Here is a 9,844-nt window from a genome sequence, read left to right as displayed (position 1 = left end):
AAATTGTTCTGAAAGTCAACAGAGTAGCGAAGGAACGAATAAGAGAGTATGTCCGTCGACCAACTGAAAAATGTTCTGAAGAAGTGACTGATGACTTCAATTCAGAGTCTGAAGCAAGTCTGGACATCCTGGTCAACATGGTGTCAATCCTACCACAAGAATACAAGTGTGTGACTGAAGTCGAAGAGTCGGTAGACGATGCTGACGCTGAAGAAATGGCTTTGCACCAACCAAGATGCTATTTTGTGTTAAACGATGGGTCTGCTGAAAGCCAAGAGGCAGTGTTCGAAAGACCAACGATGAACATGAAAAATCATTTGAAACCACTGTTGATAAGGGCAAAAGTGGAAGGCGTAACTGTCAACAAAGTTTTGGTCGATTGTGGTGCCACGGTCAACATCATGTCGCACCATATTCTGAGGAAGATTGGCAAGTATGATACCGACATCAGATCTAATAACGTGGTTTTGTCGGACTACGGAGGAAAAACGAAGAGCACTATGGGAGTGATTATGGTGAATATCACGGTGGGTTCAGTAACCAGACCGACATTATTCATGGTGATAGACGCTAAGCCAAGTTACAACTTGCTATTTGGCAGAGAGTGGCTACATGGCGTCGGAGTTGTACCATCTTCAGCGCACCAAAGGCTGGTGATTTGGAGAGAAGATGGGGTGGCCGAAAATATCGAAGCCGACCAAGGGTACTTTATGGCTGACGTAAATAATGTCGGCAAGAAGGAGTTTGAAAGAAAGCTGGCCAACATCTCTCCTTGCTTTCCAGCTGAGGATGTATATGCTAATTTGAGTGAAGCTTTCGTCTCTCTAACTCTGCACGAGACTCACGGCTTCATTTGGGATGTGGAACGCCTGGATGATCCATCCTACACAGGTATCCGACCGACGGGCTAGGGGGACGTCACTGATGATGTCTGAGTTAGAAGCTCTAAGAAAGATTTCGACATACGTTGCCGAGAACAAAATAAAGTCGGCTCTAGAGGCTGAAGAAAACATGGCTGCTGAAGCCTGTGCGTTAAATAAAGAAGGGCATATGGCTATTGGGCCAAAAAACCCAGACAAGTCAACTTTGGCTAAAAGGAACATCGACATGCAGCGTCTGGACTGCATTTATGACAATGAACCTTTAGGGTTTGAAAAAGACCCAAAGGCACCAGAGAAAATCCGACCAAAAGACCCCTTGGAAGAAGTCGACCTTGGCGAGAATGGAGAGAAAAGGCTAACATACATAAGCGCCAACATCGACAAAGAACTAAAGTCTGAGGTAATATCCATACTTAAAGAATTTAGGGACTGTTTTGCTTGGGATTATAACGAAACGCCTGGTTTAAGTAGAGATTTGGTCGAGTTAAAGCTGCCAATAAAAGCTGGAAGAAAGCCAGTGAAGCAAACGCCCAGGCGTTTCGCCCTAGAGATCATGGCAAAGATAAAAGCAGAAGTAGAAAGACTCCTGAAAAGCAAGTTTATTCAAACTGTAAGGTATGTCGAATGGTTGGCCAATATTGTGCCAGTCATAAAGAAAAATGGGTCTTTAAGAGTATGTATTGATTTTAGAGATCTAAATGCTGCCACCCCAAATGATGAGTATGCCATGCCCGTGGCTGAAATGTTGGTCGATTCGGCCGCTGGTTTTGAATATTTAAGCATGTTAGATGGTTATGCTGGATATAACCAAATTTTTATTGCAGAAGAAGACGTGCCGAAGACGGCGTTTCGATGTCCAGGAGCCTTGGGGACATATGAGTGGGTTGTCATGCCATTCGGCTTGAAAAATGTCGAAGCAACATACCAGAGGGTAATGAACTCAATGTTCCACGATTTTATTGAAGATTTCATGCAAGTATACATTGATAATATTGTGATAAAATCAAATGGTCAACATGCTCACATCGAACATCTTCGAAAATCCTTTCTGAGGATGAGGAAATGTGGATTAAAAATGAATCCATTAAAGTGCGCTTTTTGTGTGCAAGCAGGCGACTTCCTTGGTTTTGTGGTGCATAAAAAGGGTATTGAAGTAAACCAAAGCAAAACAAAAGCCATTATGGACGTCAAGCCTCCGTCGACCAAAAAGGAGTTGCAATCTTTTCTGGGAAAAATAAAATTTCTTAGAAGATTTATATCAAATCTAAGTGGCAAAACAAAAGCATTCTCCCCACTACTTCGACTGAAGAACGAGGACTTCAAGTGGCAGGATGAACACCAAGAGGCTTTCGACAAAATCAAAGAGTATTTGACTAGGCCTCTAATATTGGCCCCTCATGTTAGGCATAGGTCAATGAGACTGTATATTGCAGCCTCAGAATCGACTATAGGAAGTATGTTAGTCCAAGAGGATGAAAAATGTGTCGAAAGACCTGTGTATTACCTTAGTAGAATGCTTAATGACCCTGAAACTAGGTATAGTGATATAGAAAAACTATGTCTATGCTTGTATTTCTCTTGTATGAAACTAAAGCAATATATCAAGCATGTTGATGTGTACGTATCTTCCCACTTTGATATTATTAAACACATGTTATCTAAACCAATTTTGCATAGTCGAATTGGGAAATGAGCTTTAGCGTTAACAGAATACTCCCTGACATACGTACCCTTGAAAGCGATGAAAGGGCAGGTAGTAGCGGATTTTCTTGTCGACCATTCAATGGTCGAAATGGCGCATAATTACGTAGATTTAGCACCATGGAGGCTATACTTCGACGGGTCAAGACATAAGCATGGAGATGGGATATGAGGAGTCATAATTTCTCCAGATGGAATTCCAGCAGAGTTTAAATACAGAATCGAAGGGGTATGCACCAATAATGAAGCAGAATATGAGTCACTGATCACCGGACTTGAACTACTGCTAGAACTGGGGGCAAGGAATATCGAAATTATGGGAGACTCGGAGTTAGTGATTAAACAAGCATCAAAAGAGTACAGGTGTGTTAAAGAAAATTTAATAATGTACTTTGTGGTCACCATCAGATTACTCAAGAGGTTTGAGCAAGTCAGTCTCCAACACATACCACGACAAGAAAACCAAAGAGCAAATGATTTGGCGCAGGAGGCCTCATGGTACAAAGCGTCGAAAGACCAGGATGAAGAGGTCCAAGTAAGAGAGAAAGTACGAGCGACGGTGTTGTCACCGTCATATTTGGCGATCGTGAAGTTGGGAGTCGTAGATAAAAATCATTTTGAAATTTTGGTTGTCGACGACGGGGGGGAAAGTGATTGGTGTAAACCGCTAGTCGATTACTTACGCAATCCCGTGGGGTCGACAAATCGAAAGATAAAATATAGGGCCCTTAACTACGTCTTGGTAAATGATGAATTATTCAAAAAGATGGTCGAAGGAGTGTTACTGAAATGCCTAGGAGAAAGTGAAGCATACGTGGTTGTGTCAAGCATACATAGCGGGGCGTGTGGGGAACATCAAGTAGGTTTGAAGATGAAATGGCTCTTGATGCGCTCAGGAGTTTATTGGCCTTCAATGCTGAAATATTGCATTGAATTTGCTAAAGGCTGTCAAGAATGCTAATTACATGGGGGCATACAACATGTACCTACGAGCGAGCTGCATACAATTGTGAAGCCCTGGCCATTTCGAGGATGGGCTCTAGATGTTATAAGAGAAATAAAGCCTGCCTCGTTGAAACAACAAAGGTATGTGTTAGTCGGTATCGACTATTTCACAAAATGGGTCGAAGCCGTAGCATTAACAAATGTGGACCAAGAGGCTGTGATAGACTTTGTCCAGAGTTACATCATCTGCAGATTTGGCATCCCCGAAACTATTACAACCGACCAGGGGTCAGTTTTCACTGGTCGAAAAGTGCAAGATTTTGCAAAAGAAATGGGAATCAAATTACTGACCTCTACACCCTATTACGCACAGGCGAATGACCAAGTCGAAGCTGCTAATAAGGTGATCATCAGCCTAATAAAGAAACACATAGAAAGGAAGCCAACAAATTGGCATAAGACGTTGGACCAAGCTTTGTGGGCGTGTCGAATGTCACCAAAAGAAGCAACTGGAATAACCCCATTTCGATTGGTGTATGGGCATGACGCAGTATTGCCAGTAGAGATTCAGGTCCAGGCGGTCAGAACCCAAAGGCGGTATGAAATACCTTCTGAAGATTACTGGAGTATGATGACAGACGAATTGGTCGACGTAGATGAAGAAAGAATGTTAGAGTTGGACTCCCTACAAAGGCAGAAAGAGAAAGTCGCCCGAGCCTACAATAAAAAGGTGAAAGGTAAAGTGTTTGCTGTCGACGATCTGGTGTGGAGAGTGATCCTGCCTAGGGATAAAAATGATAGAGTTTTGGGTAAATGGTCCCCTAATTGGGAAGGACCGTTTAAGGTTTTGCAGGCCTTTTCTAACAACGCCTACGAGGTCGAAGAGTTGGCACCAGATAGGCGAATCTTAAGAGTGAATGGAAAGTACTTGAAAAAATATAGGTCTCTCCTTCAAGAGGTCAAAATTTTGACAGACTAAATAACTGTCGAAAGAACAAGGTTGGAGATAACTATGTTAGAAACCAGCTGCGAAGGCACAGAAAATAAATATACAGTGCTAAAAGTAAGAAAGATAACATTAAAGTGGTAAGAAGCCATTATTTAAATATTACAAAAATTTATACAGACAATAGAAACGGTCAAAGCTGGTTGAACTTAGATTGGAAAGATTTAAGCTCAAAATTGTAATGCAAGGACGCAGGCTCCAAGGTGTCGGCGTAGGCTTTGAGCTTTTCAAGCTTCCCTTCGATGGTCATAAGCTCTTTAGCGACCGCTAAGGCATCACCGGTGGTTTGCTCCACAGTGGCCTGGGCAGGTTTTAGCACTTCATCGATAAAACATGACTCCTCCTTGGTAATTGATTCCAACTCACTGTCCAGAGTGGCAATTTGACGTCGAAGGGCATCAATTTGTTGACGTATCTCAGTGGCCCGTGTTTGTTTGGAGATCAATTCGTTCTTCCGCTCCTCCATAGCCCCCAACATATTGGTGACCTCCGTGTCGGCATGCATCACCAACTCCCATTTTTCCTTCACGGAGGCCTCAGTAGCAGCAATCTGGCGTTCAATGTCCCGGACGCTGTCGATGTGGTGCAACATGGGAACCGGAATTTGTTCTAAAGCCTCCATTGCACGTTTGGCATAATCGGAGAGCTGGAGATCTTTTAGTTGGTCAAGCACGCACAGGATCTCTGGACCGACAACAGGTTCATGCATGAGCACGAAAGGAAGGTCAGGATTTAAGGCGCGAACGTGGATTTTGTCCATTAGAGCCTTAGCCTTCGTCGCCTCAGGGCCCATTTTGCCAGAATGGAGCTGCTCAGAGTCGGAAGAGGCATCACGCGATTTCACCAGATTGTGGAGCCTGGCAATTGCTTCTAAAGCAGAAGGCTTTATCGCCAGCCCCGGGAAAGTCAAAGGGGAAGCAACCGACAAAGGAGTAATCTGAGAAGAGGGAGAAGCAGTCGACAGAGGAGTAGTCTGAGAGGGTTGTTGTTTGTTGGTGTCGACACCTACTAGACCCCGTGGATCCTGCAAAGGCAAGGAAGCTGAAGAGAGACTAGAGTCAGAACTAGTCGAACTAGAGTCCGGATGCGTTGCAGGACTAGTGACTGAGTCAGAGTCACTATCACTAATCTGGATAGGGAATTCAATGAACTCACCAGCGGTGTCGACAGACTGAAATGGGCGAGCTGGAGAAGAAGCCGGCGACGCGGGAGTGTAGTCAGCAACAGGTTGAGTCGGCTCAGTAGAGGCATCAGCCTGCAGAAAGAAAAAATGTGTAAGAGAAGTACAAAAATCCAAGGGAGTAAACAGGAAAATGGGTAAATACCTGTGTCGACGCAGGAGAGACTGCATCCTGATTTGCTTTCCCCAAGGCAACAACAGGGGAGATGTCAGTCGACGGTGAAGCTCCCACGGCTGGATCAGGGACCGTATCGAGGATGGAAGTGTCGACCACAATGGTGTCGACGTCTTCAACAGGAGCCTCTGGAGGAGGCATTGTATGGTGCCTTTTCCTCTTGGTTTCGCCACTCTTGGAGGGAGAGTCATGTTTTTTCCTCTTGTGGCCATGGTGACTTTTGGATTTATGCTGGGAAGTGTGTTGGAGACACGAAGAGAGGTTATAAGTAGATATTCTAGCCAGAAGAGCAGACAAGCCGACAAGAAATACCTCAGAGCCTGTGGGGGCAGAGTGTTTGTGTTTCTTGGATTTTTTGGAGTGAGAGGAGACAGTAGGTTCTGTCGAACGTGGTTGACCCTGCACATAAGTGAGATATTAGAGACCACGTAATATTTCTCTTAAGAAATCACAAGAGTAAATAGGGATGCTTCAGATAGGGGCATACAGAAAAACTGGGTTTCCTCAAGACTTGAGCAATAGGGCGCCTATCATCGTCAGAGGATTTCTCAGGAGCAGCCTGCAAGAAGAGAGAGGATGGCTAAGAATAAAAACAAAAAGCCAAAGGAAATAGCAACTCATCCAGAGTCGAACCTGAGCCTCCTGTGTCGAAGGAGTAGGTTGGTTAGCAGATGCAGAACCTACAGGATTTAGAGGGATCGCTGCGAATAAACAAAAGAAACGCAAGTGAGCGACGGAATCCAGCTAAAAGGGAGTCTTAAAATTTCCAGAGAAGTGTTACCAAGTTGCGTGGATTCGAACACGCTAACATATTGAGGATCAATATGAAGAGGCCCTGAGTAGTCAGGCAGATAATACTTCGTCGGGACCACTCTGTCGGCCTTTTTCTTAGAGGCGTTTTGTACGTATGAAATGGGACAATTGATAACATGAAATAATATCACATTTTTGGACTTGATTTAATTAAATTATATTATTATTTGTTTCGATTTATTTTATATTATTCAATATTACTTGGTATTTTCCTTCTATTTATTTCAGGCAACCTTATTTGAAGCATACGTGAAAAAAGAAAGAAAAGGAGGTGCAAAAAGAGGATGAGAAGCATTCCACTAAAGCCCAGCCCACAACTACCAACTAGAAGCGCTGATGCTGTGACGACCGCCACACAAGGTGTGACGAGCGTCACGCCCCCCTGCTAAGTGTTACGAGCGTAACACATGGTGTGACGAGCGTCACACCCCCATTCCTATATTTTTGGCTTTGACGCGTAACAGAAGCACGTTCACCTTTTTCTTCGCTTGACCAGTTGACGCGTGACAAAACCTACTGAAGGACTTTGGAAGAAACGGTCACTTGATGGATTGGTATAAATAGATCCAATGGTGGAACCCTGCAACGCTCTGAATTTTCCAGTTTTCGGCACCGTGCATTATTTTTCTTGCTTTTTAATTTTCCAGCACTCTACTTTCCTAGCAATTTTTATTTCCTTTTCTTTTCTAGTCAATTTTCAAAGCATTCAATTAATTTTCTCACAATAGTTTCTACACCGGAAACTATTGTGTAACTTTTACTGGATCTAACCTTACGTTAGGTCATAGTATTTTATTCCTTCGTTTTTATTTTACTGTCTGATCGAAGATTGTGAAGAACAAATCCAACCGGTCTGTGGTGGAGTGTTCAAGCATCGAAGCTAGGAATAATCAAGATTTCTATTAATTTTACAGGTTCTTTAATTTTATTGTTTTAATTTATACATGCTCTGCACTGCTATTTATCTATACTATTTGCCTGATATGGCCGTATCCAAGCATAATAATTGTTTAGGCCTGTTTAGCATGTCCGGCTAATTAATTTAGATATCGGTATGTAAAGTAAGCGGAATGAAGGAATCAAAACTAAGTTGGTTTAAATTTATTTAAAAATATAATCACTCTTTTTATGGTCTCAATTTACAGAGTTAACACCAAAGTTTTTGTACGAGAGTAAAAAAACATGAAGAAGTTAAAATCAATAGAACGACGGTTTGAGCTTTTAACTGGACAGTGTAAATTGGACATTATTTTTAAATCAGGGAGAAAGCAATTTTTAGAGTTAATTAAATCCTAATCATTTTCAACAAGTATTTTTAAAGGTTAAATGTGAGGACGAGAGTTAAGCATTTAAGTTTAATCATATAATCTAAGTCGACAGAGCGAGAGTTTGAGACGAGGGTGTTTAAATGGTTAGCATTTTCTTAAAAAGAGTTTCTACAAATTCTATTGTTTTCAAAAAGTGATTTTGGACTTAACTAAATAGTGAGAGCGTACGTTAATATAAAGTTATAGTTTGATTCAACAGAGCGAGAGTTTGAGAAAAGACTTTTAATCAATAGTGTCTACTGAAAAGATTTATTTTAAAACTAAGAAACCAACGAAGATTTGATTCCCTAATTACGACGAACTGCATACCGATATCCGCGCTTATTTGATATTTAATCTAGATCCGATTTTAGTTTTACTTTTCCCCCTAATCATCAAAGTATCATCTGCCTTAGCTTTACGAAGTAACCTTAGAAAAACGGTATATCGATTCATTAAGTCCCTGTGGGATCGATATCTTTTAAAACTACGCGATAAGACTGTGCATTTGCAGTCATTACCCCATTAGACTCATAAAGTCGCGATCAGGTTTTTGGCGTCGTTGCCGGGGACTTTTATTTAGTCGATATCGTAACTCTTCTGTTACGCTGTAGAGACTAAGGCATTTTTATTTTTCCTTGTCTTTCGTTGATTTGCATGCCACACACTCGCTCACAAGGCGAACCGTACTACTTACGAATCAACGACGTTGAACGATATCTCCGAGTCTTACGACGAATTCGGGAATATCGTGCTGCAAACAATCTTCCTCCAATCGAAATTCCTGATCTCAAAAATCTTCTTCCTTCGCCGATACCCGAGATGGCAGAACCAGCTCGTGCTCTTCGAGATTACGCCGCTCCATCGCAGGATGAGCCGCATTCGAGTATTGCTCCACCCGCAATCGAAGCAAACAACTTCAAACTTAAACCTTCGCTGTTACAAACAGTGCAACAGAATCAATTCTCTGGAAATCCTACCGAGGATCCAAACCTTCATTTATCCGTATTTGTCCAATACGCTGATACTGTTAAAGCTAATGGTGTCACTTCAGAGGCAATTCGACTTCGTCTTTTTCCTTTCTCGTTAAGAGATAAAGCTAGAAGATGGCTTCAGTCTCTTCCTTCCAACTCAGTCACCACATGGAATGAGTTGAAGAAAGTCTTTCTTGCCCGATATTTTCCTCCAAGCAAAACAGCTATGTTGAGAGCCCAGATAAATGGATTTAAACAGAAAGATAACGAGTCTCTTTTCGAAGCCTGGGAAAGATACAAAGACATGATGAGACTTTGTCCACACCATGGTTTAGAGAACTGGTTAGTAATTCATACCTTCTATAATGGTCTCTTGTACAACACAAGGTTAACAATAGACGCCACCGCAGGTGGTGCGCTTATGGATAAACCTTATGCCGATGCTTATCAACTTAGCGAAAGCATGGCCCAAAATCATTATCAGTGGGGAAGCGACCGAACAATGGTAGAAAAACCTCAAACGAAAAGTGGCATGTACGACATAAGTAGCCTTGATCATGTTAATGCAAAAGTGGATGCTCTTGCCCAGAAAATTGAAAGTTTAAATGTATCACCTCCAGCCACCGCGGTTGCCGCAACTCAAAATTGCGAAGTCTGTGGAATCCAAGGTCACACTCCTACAGATTGTCAACTCCTAACAGGAATCCAAGCAAAGCAAGTGAACTATGCTAAAGGAAATCCCTACTCGCATACCTATAACTCGAACTGGAAGAACCATCCTAATTTTTCATATAAGAGTAATAATGCTTTATACGCACCAGGTCAAGCTCCCAATCAAGCCCCAGCTATACCTCCTTGATAT

At 42.3% G+C, this 9,844-nt stretch overlaps 1 non-coding gene across 1 annotated transcript; it reads right to left on the bottom strand.

The window, feature by feature from the left end:
• Nucleotides 1–9,208: 9,208 nt before the first annotated feature.
• LOC127124184 (small nucleolar RNA R71) lies at nt 9,209–9,315 on the bottom strand. Its single transcript, XR_007803810.1, has one exon. It is a non-coding gene; the product is annotated as a small nucleolar RNA R71 (small nucleolar RNA).
• Between the last annotated feature and the right edge of the window lie 529 nt (nt 9,316–9,844).

Source organism: Lathyrus oleraceus, chromosome 2 (assembly GCF_024323335.1).
Source record: "Lathyrus oleraceus cultivar Zhongwan6 chromosome 2, CAAS_Psat_ZW6_1.0, whole genome shotgun sequence".
In the NCBI taxonomy this organism is placed as follows: domain Eukaryota; kingdom Viridiplantae; phylum Streptophyta; class Magnoliopsida; order Fabales; family Fabaceae; genus Lathyrus; species Lathyrus oleraceus.
Note: the sequence above shows the minus strand (reverse complement) of the source record. Positions and strands in the feature narration are given on the sequence as shown.